The sequence below is a fragment of the Asterias rubens genome, chromosome 9 (genome assembly GCF_902459465.1).
Source record: "Asterias rubens chromosome 9, eAstRub1.3, whole genome shotgun sequence".
Taxonomy (NCBI): domain Eukaryota; kingdom Metazoa; phylum Echinodermata; class Asteroidea; order Forcipulatida; family Asteriidae; genus Asterias; species Asterias rubens.
Genome location: NC_047070.1, coordinates 18,618,690 through 18,632,202, shown reverse-complemented (window position 1 = coordinate 18,632,202; position 13,513 = coordinate 18,618,690).

Genomic DNA, 13,513 nt, shown 5'->3' with positions numbered 1-13,513 from the left:
TATGTGCCGTGAATATTACTCGGGCATCCTCAATATTGAACATTTTAGTAAATATTTCACGTGCAAACACCGGAGCGGCATTTCACCAATGGGTTTAGGGTGTTAACTTGCCCTTGACAAAATCGGTCAGATGTGACAGATATTGTGAATGTTCCTAGTCACGAGAAAGTCCCGTGCCCCCCAATACATCCACTCAATCAACAATCCTGTCTCTCCCACTAATAGCTATGGCAACCGTTGCTAGGAATGTCGAGTATAGATACTTTGTGTTTTCTCTGATATTATTTGTTGCCTTTGAAGTTCCGTACAATAATGCCTACTTAGCCAAAATAAGCGGGAAACCAGTCTACTTGGTACAAGTGACATGGTATTTTGGCTGGTTACCCCTTTCTGCTCTGCAAACTTTGGTTGTGCAAGCTCCATGAAATTGGACCCTGGTATTAAAGAAGGATGTCCGTATAGTTGAATCTCCAGGGTGGGGGAGTCCGAATATGAAGCAGGTGAAATTGTTCACGTCTTATTAGGTTTTACCTAACGGCAGTCATCTTATTGTTCTCTCAAAAACCCGAACGAGACTCAGAAGGGCAAAATAGGTATGGCTCCCAGTCTATACTCTTATTGCTGTTGTGTTAATACGGGATTATGACGACGGTTATGAAAGTCATTTCATGACTTTTTGTTTCTTCTCTCATGCAAAACAAAACCAGAGAAAGCAAACTAAGTCTGGCTCCCTTTTTAAGCTGCACAGATAGACCGTTTTCTTATTACTGTTGGGTAAAAGGAACATGAGGGTGATGGATTGGTTTGGAAGTGGGATTTATTCATATTTGACTTGAGAATAGTTTGATACGATGTATACAAGGTTGTGTCGTTGAATGTATATAGAGAGTCTGGAGTTTGTTTGATACGATGGCCCTGAATGTACATCGCAAATATGTTGCGATTAACGATGTCCCTTCATGTCCAACATAGTAAGACTTGAAGACTGAGTGCTGGAATGTATAAGATGGCGGGAATACTAGAAAGGGATGAGACGAGTTTGACAAAGGAATGCTATGGTTACTTATGAGGGAGTGAGTTAGTGGGATTTGAACTATGGCCCTTTCGAAACCACGGCTTTGCTCCGTCCTATCGTCTGAAGCTATGAGTGCGTACGCAAAGCACGCACAATTTGTCAAAACAACCGCGGGGTCAAGCTGGCCTGAGCCGAATCTTGAACCGAAGACGTGTATTCGAAAAGACTGATGTAAAGAGAGGCAGTGGATAAAGAGTTTGTGATATGTTGGTCAGTTATATATAAGAGATTTAAAAAGGATGGATATATTGCAAGGGTAGATGAATTGAATTTAAGTAAAACTAAGAAAAACCAATCAACATGCTACACAATGCTACGGAAATATTTAGTGCGCAACGTTGCATTAGCAAAACATCGTTCGCCATTATGCGATCTGAAAGGAACTTTGGCCTTGCTGGAAGGAGTCGCACACTGAAATGCACTAACGGCTTAGATGAACCAAATTGACGAGAAAACCTTGTGAAATTAAAAATGTTGTCGATGAAATCGTTTTGTCGCTGTTCATGCCGGTCTTTAGTCGCGAACAATGTAAGTAGGTCAGATCAATCAATTGAACACACCCTTCGGCAGCCTTGCCCATCGGTTTGAGATCAGTTGAACGCATAAGTCTTTTTTAAACGGGTAGTCTCTAAAAGGGTGGGCGTTACATCTGTGGGTTAGTTGTCGTTAAAGGCAGTGGACAATATTGGTAACTACTCAAAATAATTATTAGCTTAAAACCTTACTTGGTAATGGAGAGCTGTTGATGGTATAAAACATTGTGAGAAACAGCTCTCTCTGAAGTAAAGTTCAGTTTTTAAGAAAGAAGCAATTTCTCACTTAAATATTTGAATTTGATTTCGAGATCTCAGAATTAGATTTTGAGGTCTCGAAATCAAGCATCTGAAAGCAAACAACCTTAGCAACAAAGGCGATTTTTCTTCCATTATTCTCTCGCAACTTCGACGACCAATCGAGCTCAAATTTTCACAGGTTTGTTATTTTATGCATATGTTGAGATACACCAAGTGAGAAGATTGGTTTTTGATAATTACCAATAGTATCCAGTGTCTTTAAAAGTGTGGGCGTTTCACATTAATGCCATATTATACAACAATAGTTGATGCTCATTGTTTGTACAGCTGAGGTTTATTATGGAAGGGATGGTGTTTGAAGGTGCCTTAAAGAGGTTGATGTTTTACCGCATGTTTGTGCTAGCCTATATTTCCTTAATCTGGTGAAGTAGGTCTAATGAGCAATGATGCATAACCTCGAAGATGTCAAATATAGAAGTCAAGTCTTGTAATATTAAAATTAAATGCGTGGAATTATTATATAATGGTGTGTTTACACCTTTAAAGACAAATCAGAGTAATTATTGTTATCGGGGGGGGGGGGGGGTGGATCATTTTATCTAGAACTCACATGGGTTATAAAGAGTGACAACACTAACCATAGAGTTACAGCATCAACGAAGCAGAGACAAGACAATGACTTGCTTTGAAAGGCTTTGTTTTTTGGAACCGTTCGATTGTTTTAACCTTATTTTAAATGTAGATGTATACAATAAAACTTACGTGTGAACATTTCATTTCAAAAGGTGGTCACGTTTTTTAGATATGGCCGAAAACTCGGAGTAGTTATGTCCACGCAGGAAGAATAATTCCCTAAAAGGAATACACATGTGACAAACGTTACTGAAATAACGGTTCTCAAATTTACCGAAACCTTTTTACATAACAATACTTCTAATTGAAATGTTTCTCAAAATGTTTATACTAGGCCTATCGAAAGCTGCTGAGGCTTCTAAGTCTTTGTTGCCAGTTATGTTGAAATTGATACCAAACGTAGACAATATAGCTCTCCTACAGGCAGACGTCAGACTTCATCCGTATTTTATAGGCTATTGAAGCCACGCGAAAGTTGTAAAAAAGCATGGCCATTTTTATACATATTTGATACCATGTAGGTCGTGTGTAAATCTCTGAAAACTGGTATCTTCAATTCCACAAAATGTTGATAGACCGTGTGAACTTTGTTAACAATTAGTGTGACCTTGTGCATTCTTTATGTATTCTGGCAGACAAGAAACTGTACTGCTTGGTCATAATATGGGAAAGTTTGCATTTTTTGTCATAATTTCCTCATATCCAAGAGTTATGATTTAAAGTAAAAGCTGGACAAGTTTTGAGATGTGCCCCTTTCATCATATCAAAAGTTGAATTAGAATTCGACAGTGCAATCTTCATAAAATATAAGACTTTTATGTTTTCTTCTTTAAGGCTGTGTACAAATCGTGCCTGCAGGAAGTCCAGGCTCTGTGGCTCTTTTGTAAACATGTGATGTCTCAGGTCACATCGTCTATACATTACGTTTTTTAAAAAAAGGTATCAAAGTTGTTTATATTTAACGATGGTGTTTCATACGGAATATTATCTCTAAAAACAATCTGTCTGTGTACTACCTCGGTTGGGGTATTTAGATTGATCATTGAATTGTTAATGGCTTTATTGGAACATTGGGTTGGCCTTGCTTCTGTTTATTGATGTAATGATGCTGAGGTTATTGGACAAAAGGAATACTATGTACATATGTACATACTTGTGTGGGGCCAAGGTGTGGTGTACACCATGTTCACTTATAAACTATGACTAGTACTCCAACATAAAAATATTTGAAAGACTTATAGTCGCTTGAAATAAAAAAGACAATTATTCATTGACTTAAGTTTGCCAACCTCTGTTCATTTTTAGGTGGTTGCCTTCCATTTGCGTAACAATATAAAAAACACTACTTGAGCTTAAAATAATGGCCTATAATTCATCCGCGGTACTGCTCCAGTTTGAAGTTTACAACCCCGTTATTGAACCTTGTAAAATGACCCCTTTGTTTATTTTACCAAAACTGGTGAAGGACTTGAAAAACTGAGCAAGGCCTGTGACATTTTGGGTAAGAATCATGGTCTTTTTTAACCCCATCCCCTGCGCCCACCCCTAAACAAAATGTTCCATATAGATTCGTTATACCAAACAACCAGGAAAACATCAAACAATTCACTTTCCATGTAAATTTTAATTCTTGGTTGATTAATATAAAAATACAATCTATCCAAAATTGAAACATCTCTACGTCTGCTTCCGCAATATATCTGTTTTACTCATTTTAATATTATGATGTAATTTGGGTCGCTGACAAAACAAAGTATTGAAAATTAAATGTAAAAGGACCTTTTAAAAAAAGACAAGGGGAAAATGATTTCAAAGATTCACCACCATGTCAAATCCGACTGTTTATCTATCTCAGTTTTCCAGTTGGTCGGACTAATCTAATTTGCCTTTCAACAAAAGGAATACATTTTGTAGGTCATCGATGACTGTAGTGAATGCTAAAGTGCTTATGCACAAAAATAAAATCCATTTGCTACAAAATAAATTTAAACCTGAAATTCGTTCAAAAAGAAATCGATGTTTTTCTAAATCAATGTTTCCATCTGTGTGCTGGTTTTTCCGTTTTCTTTTAGCCAATTTTCCCTTTTCTGATTGTAGAGTTATGTCTTATTTTCGTTTGTCAAAGGGTCGTTTATTTGTGTTCGCCTAAAATCGCAAGGGCGGACGGCCAATTTAAGGTGGGGTTGCATTGAACTGATTTTGGCTGTCGACCCAAATCAACTGTCACCAGGGGCACTTTGTCACATACATGGGGCAGAAACAGAGTTACTCCCCTTCGCAGTCCGATAGGATATGGGCATGGGTTATCCACATAGAAGCCTGGTTGGAGAGAAGCAATTATGGTTAGGTGCCTTGCTCAAGGGCACAAGTGTTTTACTGTTGAGATTTCGACAAAACAATGTGTTTCGTAGATTTTTCTTCAGCGTAAATATTGTATGTCTTTTTAGGCGGTCATCATGTAGAACGTGGTAAACTTGAAAATATTTTCGGCAAGTTTCATAAAAATCACTCGAGAACTTTGGCAAACACGGAGCCCCGCGGTCCCCGTAAGTCCAAAAAAGAAACCCAGTCCCGATAGGGTTAAAAGTGTGATTAAAATTGTGAAGATGTTTTCTAGATCAATACAGCTCGAAGAACCGGGTCACGATTTAAAAACAAAGAAAAAAATGAGCCTAAATACAAGGATATAAATTAAGTCTATAGTCAATTTAATTGTACACTCCAAATCGACATTTACGTGAGAGCAAGGCCTGAGTACCGCTGGCAAAACCGCATGCATTTCCTTCACTGTAAACACTCGATCGTTTAACAGGCGACAAACAAGGCCTAGGTACGTGCCCCATCTCAGCAAGCCATCAAATGATCTTCTCCTTCCCCTTCTTTTTTTCCATTTTTGATTTCCAATTTGGTTAGGTGAAACAACTTGCATACTCTAGCATCGTTTACGACCTCAGATCAAAGTAACGCTGTATTCATTCAGTGGTAAAATTAGTTACCACATACGGGGTGGGATAAAACAGTTGTCGCTTCCCGCCAAGCTATCTACTTAAGGTAGGGTGAAGCCGGTATAGGTATCGGGCACTCGTATAAAAATTGGATATTCATAATAGATTACTTCTGCATTGTTTCAAGGCCAGCATCGAATGAAATGCAAATTTATGTTTCTCTAATGACTTTGAGTCAAATTTACACAGGGCTTACCCGGTCTTTCATTTTAAATAAATAAGCAACTAAGCTAGATAACTTACTTTACAAAGACAATAAAACATTTCTAAAAAATGGTGGTTTTTTTGTTGGAGTTTCGAAGCAAAGCAGCCGCAACAGAACCGTGTATGACCGTTTCTTCTTGGTCATTTGATAATGTGAGTTGTTGGTTAGATTCCCACCGAAGTTGGTCAGTGCAGTGGACTATTTTATTTTCTCATACTAGGCATTCAGGATGGCTTTCAGTGGTTCCTCCTCTGCCTTTCACCTACGTGGCACCGGTTCGAATCCCGAACCAGATCCTGAGTGTTCAGTCCCTATTGGTTATTATTATTCCACTGACACCTAAAACTGAAACCTGTATACTCTTGTGATCTTCAGGCCCACTGATTACAATTCCAGTCAGATGTGTTCGGAGCCCCTTCTCTTAATTCATTTCGTGGTCAGGTTTTGAGTGCCATATCCTGTTCCAGTAACTAATGTATACATGTATTTACAGTGTTTTGTTTTATTTTATTTGGTATTGTTTACATCGTTTTTTGGGGGGGGGGGGGTTTTCCCTTGTCTTTTTATCGTTTATTCTGTTCATAATTTAATGTAGGCTTTTGCTTTTAAAATTTATTTTAAATATATTTTCACAGTCGTTCATGGTGGTCTGTTTCTGTTCCCTATTTTATTTTACTTAATCTTCAATGTATGCTTTAATTTTCTTTCCTAAGATGATTCTATTTTAATTGTTAACTTGTGTACATATCAGATTGTTTTTATATAGGCTATATGAATATTTCTTATTGTTTTTTGTTGTATCCTTTCCTGTAATTGGCGGCTCGTCCGCTGTTGGTTTGGTCAATAAATATAATAGGGACTCATGTTTTCATAACCAGAAAGATACAATAATGATGATCCATGTTATATAAATATTTGAAAGTAGGATTTGAAATGGTGGAAATACGATATGGAAAGGCTTGCGGTAACACCATGTAATGACTATCTCTAATGAGTTGGGGGTGGTTCTGAAAAGAACCGTTGGTTTCAACTCGACGTTTCGATCAGTATGATCTGATCGTCTTCTGGGGAAAAAGTAATTGCAGTTGAAGGCCGCTACCAGCACATGCTGAAATATATTAATGTTTCCGTTGTTTTGACACCAATAAGCTCATGCTATGATAAGCTTGAAGCATGCGGGCAAACACCCCATTAACAGGCATGTATATGCTTCGATTTTGGTTGTAAGTTCCTATGGTACCCTGGGGTAAGTGTCCAATTCTTCTGCAGCATTTCAAGTGCACTAGGCAATGACCAGGGGTCGTGTCAAAAAATGTGTTGTCATATCAACAGCTCTCCCGTGCTCTCGACCAGATCATTTTTGATGGCATTATTGTTTGGAGCAATTATACATACTATTTCATACCATTATTAAGCTCAGATGTTGTCTAGATTTTGGTGTAAATTGCTGTTCATACTTCGATATGAAAATGCTATTATATTAAACAAATTAATTATTAACATGTGCATATTTATTATTAATAATAGACCAAGTTTTGTTGTACATGTTGATATCACTTTATATTAAAATATTAAAATAAAGGGCTTGTTCTTCATTGAAGTGGTCAAATTCTGTCTCTTATTTATTATTAAACACCAAAGGGAGAGTGATCGATGTGTGAAATAAATACCAGTCTGAGTCTCTTGTCTAGTTTTTATTTATTTTTTAAATATTTTTTTATTGAAATTCCATAAACGTAAACAAGAAAATGCACAGCCTCCCGTCCTTGGAGAAAGAAGCGTTGAAATATGCATGCTACTCAACTTTGCGATGATTGTTGTACCTACGATTTTCATGGTTGTCTATATAATTTTGACCTAAAACTATTGTTTATTCACGGTTAAACCAGCATGGCTCTTTCAGTCTGTGAGAATTGACCCAGAGTCCGGGTTGAGGGCCTCACCCATTTCTGGGTCAGATTGACCCGGGAGTGAATTGAGTGAATTACAAACAATATGACCTTGCATTTTGGTTCTCTTTGCCTTTAAATTGCATGTTAGGGTGACAGGCCGCTAGAACCCTAGTTTTTCGTGAGAGCAATTACTGACTTATAAAAACAGTGAAGGCTGTCAAGATGTATTGGAGTGTAGCGTTAATCCAAGTCAACATGCCACATGATCGTTTCGTCCATCAAGATAGGCTCGCTTCGGAACCACGACTCCTGCTTAATAGGCTCCGGCTTACTTCAGCTTAGGCTCTGGCTGAGGCTGAGGTTTATGCTCCGGCTGAAGCTCCGGCCTAGGCTCCAGCTGTGCCATCGACCGAGGCTTCGGCTTTGGCTTTGGTTAAGGCAATGTATTAATATATGGCTTAGGCTATAGCTTGGCCTTTCCGTCCCTTTTCATCGCGCGATTTCAAACAGGCCGACGGTGCCTTAGCCAGAGCCAAAATTGACAACTATAAACATGTTTTTTCTGTTTTATATTGGTCAGGTTATGCTGTAAAAGTTTCGCACTATAATAACCAATTCAAATTAAAACACCCTAATCGACTAAACTGAACAGTCCCTAACATGGAAAATAGGGCACACGCTCATTTCCTCGAGTGTTCACCTGCAATGTCCCATTCAACCAACTCATGCAGGGCACATATTGGAACACTATTTGACATTCATCTCTGCGATCAATACGTATCGTTGATTTACAGAAAAAATTATATGTGTACACATTATTCACGAGGCTTGGCGCCAGTACTTCTCACTATTTAGCGTAATACACCCATTGGAAGTGCCATCTGACACAGTTGTGACTTTTCGATATTTGAGAATCTCCTTTCAGGGCAGCTTTCCGGGCCAGCCATCGCAAGGATTTTGCCAGCATGAAAACGATATTTCCGCGTCTAAAGACATCTCTGCCGTGATTTCTCCATACCTTCATATAAGTCGAGATTATCTGGTGAGCTTATTAAACTAGGGTACTTTCCCAATGCGTATCAGCAATCTAAGCGCCTACAGAGTTCCTCGGCCCCGTGATAAATTTAATAAATGCACGTCACCCCAGGCAGCGAAATCTCCGGAATGTCGCAGCTAAAGCCCTCAGTTGCTAGTTCATCTCTTGTTTAGGAATTGCCCTTTTTTTTCTTTTAAATATTTTTGGGTGCCTTCATTGAGAACTTAGTTCAAAAAATGAGGTACATACTTTGTTTCCTAAAACATCTCGACAATAGGGGAATTCGGAGGGCACACCATTGGTTAGATTGATCATGTCCATGTAGGTCTAACATGACGAAAGATTTGCAAACAACTTGCATAGTGTATTAAAGAAAAGGTTTGCTGCTGCAAACTCCTTCAAAAATACAGTACTCAAAATGATGTGGTTTGAGAAATGCGTAAAACAATTTGTTGTGATCATGTTAGTCCAAAACTCGATGTTTGAAAACATCAGTGTTTTCTCATGACTCTGATTACAGATTGAACTTAAACGTTCAGATAATATCAATTTTATGTATGGGTCACATATGGTTACCAAATAATATTGCCTCATCAAGCAGCCTTGATGTTCTAGCCAATGTGGTTCAAACTTCTTCTTTAATATTTAGAGGGTCATGGGTTCGATTCCAATCACAGTCGCCCTTGAGATGTTGGATAACCTTTACTGTACCACCTGATGACCCAGTATGTCCAATGCTTGACGCATCCCTAATTTAATGTTGGGACGATAACGTTATTAAAAGCCAACTGATGCAAGAAGCCCGTCTCTCATCTGTCAATGCCAAGTCGATCTTTTCCAAGACAAATTTAGTCAACACCACACAGGTATGGTTCCCTGACTTCAACTTCATAAAATACATCAATACTGGGAACACTCAGCCGGGTATCTTGACGTCAGTCTCTTCTCGGAACACAACGTGTGAGACTGCCCGATCCCACACAATTATTTCGGATCAGTGGCCTCGTGAAGTCGGAAACCCATCCATTCCTGTAGTTCCTTTCTTTGTGTATGTCCAGAAAAAAATGTAATAATATGAACGCATCGACCAGTCGGTCAATACACCAACACGTCAAATATTTCTCAATTAATGATGAGTGAGAACTAACGATCAAGAGGGAAGCACGTCATGTCGGGATGCCGCCTCCGACAACAACCTATAATGAAGGGAGGGCAAAAGGTTGCGCCATTCTCATTCTCAGTGTCCATGAGTTGGTGAAATTAGCTAAGAATTTTCACCCCGAGGACCATGAATAGCAGGAAAGTGACTGTGGGTATTTAGGTGTTGGGACCCCGTACAAGTAAAGAGTGACTCCGGTTAAACAACCCTTTTGCCTACCACTTCGCAGTGCTGCGGGGTATCTTGGCAGAGAATAGCGAGTCCAACGTCTCTTCATTAAAATGATTAACCCTTTTGCAATCCAGTAAATTAAACTCTAAGGCGGAGACTAGACCACTGCTGAAAGTGAGGGTTCATTAAGCTCCCCCTGTACTACCTTCAAGTCATGGGCTTCATCACTGCGTGGTTCGATCTAGGTCCCGTACTTCGGCTCCCCTCTTAGCAATGATAGACAGCAACAGATACGGGAACGTTATGTTATTCTTACCGGCTGATATCTGACGCTCGAGGTGGACTTTTGTTAAGATGATTTAATATGATGAAGTTAATTCCCGCAGGAGGCAATCTAAATTGACAAATATTATCAACATATATCTACCCTAGATGTTTATTAATAATAAAAAATGAAGGTATAGTAATAAAGACTATTCTTCGGGAGATATAAATTATTTTTATTTGACAGACTGCTCCGTAAATAAAAGCGCTGATCTATTTGTTAGTTTTAATAAAGACTGTGCATGTTATAAACTGATGTGTTTTGGCAATAATAACAAGGAATTCATTTTAGAATGGGTTGCACGTAGACTGATTTATTTTGTTGTTTATAATGTTCACCTCGGGATTAGAGTACTTATAAACAAAATTACAAGTGAGCTCAATTGGTCGTTGAAGTTGCGAGATAATAATGAAAGAAAAAACACCCTTGTCACACGAGGTTGTGAGCTTTCAGATGCTTGATTTCGAGAACACAAAATCTAAATCCGAGTTCTCGAAATGTCTCGAAAACTACTTTTCACTTCAGCCGGGAGCCGTTTCTCACAATGTTTTATACTATCAACCTCTCCCCAATTACTCGTTACGAAGTAAGGTTTTAATGCTAATAATTATTTTGAGTAGTTACCAATAGTATCCACTGCCTTTAAGTGCACCTAGTTAGCAAGTTAGATTCAATTTTTCTGTTCGATCTTCATTAAATCTCAGCACTCCGGGACGAGTAACTCCTTACATGGCAAGATGCCGTCGAATATTCTGACTTGTACTGACTCTTACCAATAAACTTGGTTTCCTTTATAGACATGCATCAAGCAGACTTGTTTCAGCTGTGTGCTAGGGGGATAGAAGATACACTCGGCAAGAACATACTCTGCAATTATTCCTCAATTATTGCGTACAAACCAAATAACATAAAGGGAGAATGAAATGCAGTAAGTTGCTTATGTCAACATGGAGTATATCAACAGCAAGCGGCTAGTTGTTCTAGGAATCTCAATCGGGCCAGTCATCAAAACAGTCTTTTAAACATCTGCTGGATGTTTGTTTGAGTTGCTCCATCATGTGGATTCGTGTGGTCTATACAGTGTTACTATTTCTATTATTGCAAATAACAAGCCAGTATGTACTAGCATATGTTTACTACTAATAGAGAGAACAATGTCCATTTTGAAGAAAAATGAGCAACAAATATTAACCATAATTGTCCCTCACTGAACGTTGTGTTTGGACAATGCAAATTGAGACCGAAATTGTTATCCTGTGTTATCTACAGACATATGCATGTCTGTGCCCTCTTTTTAAATGCATGTATTATGTAAACTTTAGCTATTTTTACTATGAGTGTGGCCAATGTCCATCCAGTATCCTCTGATATCTTAAATATGAATGATCATTAACCTTTTAGCCACTGGACCGCCCAGCCGACTATAGTGATACGCTGCAACATGCGGTAGCAGTAAACCTCGCTAGCTTAATTGAACGATCATTATTAGTTCTATCCGTCACAGTTGACTTGTAAAATGTCGACTCTAATGATGATGACAACAAAACGCTTATTTGTTAACCAAAATTTCGTCCACTTGATATTGTCGAGTACTAATGCTTTTGGCAATTAATCAGTATAAGTACTGACCCCGATAACAGGCTTAGAAAGCTGTTTTGCTCATATTTTAACCCGACAGAAAAATAATCGCCATTCAAATTACCGGTAGCCGTAAACGAGAGTCATATTTTGTTCCCATGGACTTATTAAAAATTTCTAAATATAATTACCGAACAAGACACAACAAGAAAAAAAAAAAAAAAAAAAAAGCGTTTGATATATTTTGAAACTTGAACCAGTAATTTCCTGCAAAGTTTTTAAAAACTAACTAAAACTTAATATACATTATCAGCAAACTCGGGCGGTGCAGGTTCTAGAGAATTTATATTAAAATATAATTATTTGTGTTGGTCTTATTTATTTATGTGCGTCAACGTTCAAGTACTATAGCATATTACATCCTCTTTATATTTACGGATGTTTAACTCGGTGCTTATCCAACCCTGTGGCAACAAATCACGTCCTATATTACTCGGATGGGATTCGAACCCACAACTTTCTTCAATCTAGAGCAGATGCCCAAACCAGAATAGTGCCGAGTGACAAGAGGTCGGTTCGAATCCTGGAATTAGCAATTACCGACTTGTACCTAACAATATGCATTTATTCGTAATAATTGAATGCTTATTTTATATTCTTTGAATATTCATTCACTAAATACTTGGTAAGAGTGTCTATCAGTTGAAGGAAGCATTATATCATTGTTACATATAAACCAAATTTAGATTTAAAATTACTATAATCTACCCAATACCTATGACATACTGCAGGGTAACTTTATTACAAAGACATGGAAGATAAGGTGAGCGACAAATCTTGAAACTAAACACTGTTGTTTTCATACTATCTCACACTTCCACGCTGCGCTCTATATTTTTGAGATTAAAATGTGTTTACCCCAAGCCGAGTTTAGCCTAACAGTTGATCTTCGGACCTGGACACTGCAGGCAACGCGAAGGACTCTGTCTTGATAAACTGTGTTCTTCCAATCGGCTACTCGCTAGAGTTTGATTGATCAAGACGTCGGTATCTTCTAATGTGACGTTCGCGATAAAAGTGCGATGTGGAAGTTAATTTGATTGCCACAGTTTTTTTTTCTGAGAGTGTCGATTTGTTGTGACTCATATCAGAGTGTATTTTTTATGAGCTAGGTCTGGGAGAGCACATCTTTTTTGATGACAGTTTTTGGACCTTTTGCCCTTCCCTGGACGGCCTGTGCTTGTTTTATTGTTTTGCTTTTTTTTTGTCCGGAGAATTAAAATAAAAATAAAATAAATAAAATACTCTTTCCGTTGGCGATTCAAGTCTGTGTATGTTGGAGAGAGATATACACTATACCCAGTGCAGTGTTGTGTTCATACTTCATGCGAAGGCAAATGCCGCGCAAATTTTGACGTCATAAATTCGCAACAGTTGAGTTTGCCTCAACCCCTGCGGAATATTCTCTGTGAAAAAGAGATATGACGCCAAATTCGCTTCACATTCGTAAGTAGTATGAACCGAGCTTAATACCAACCCAAACGAACATGACTTCGTAAACGACCAACACGTATGGCGCCTAATCTTGCCAAACTCACATGAAGTACAGCCGCAATGGATTCACGTCATACATTCCCACA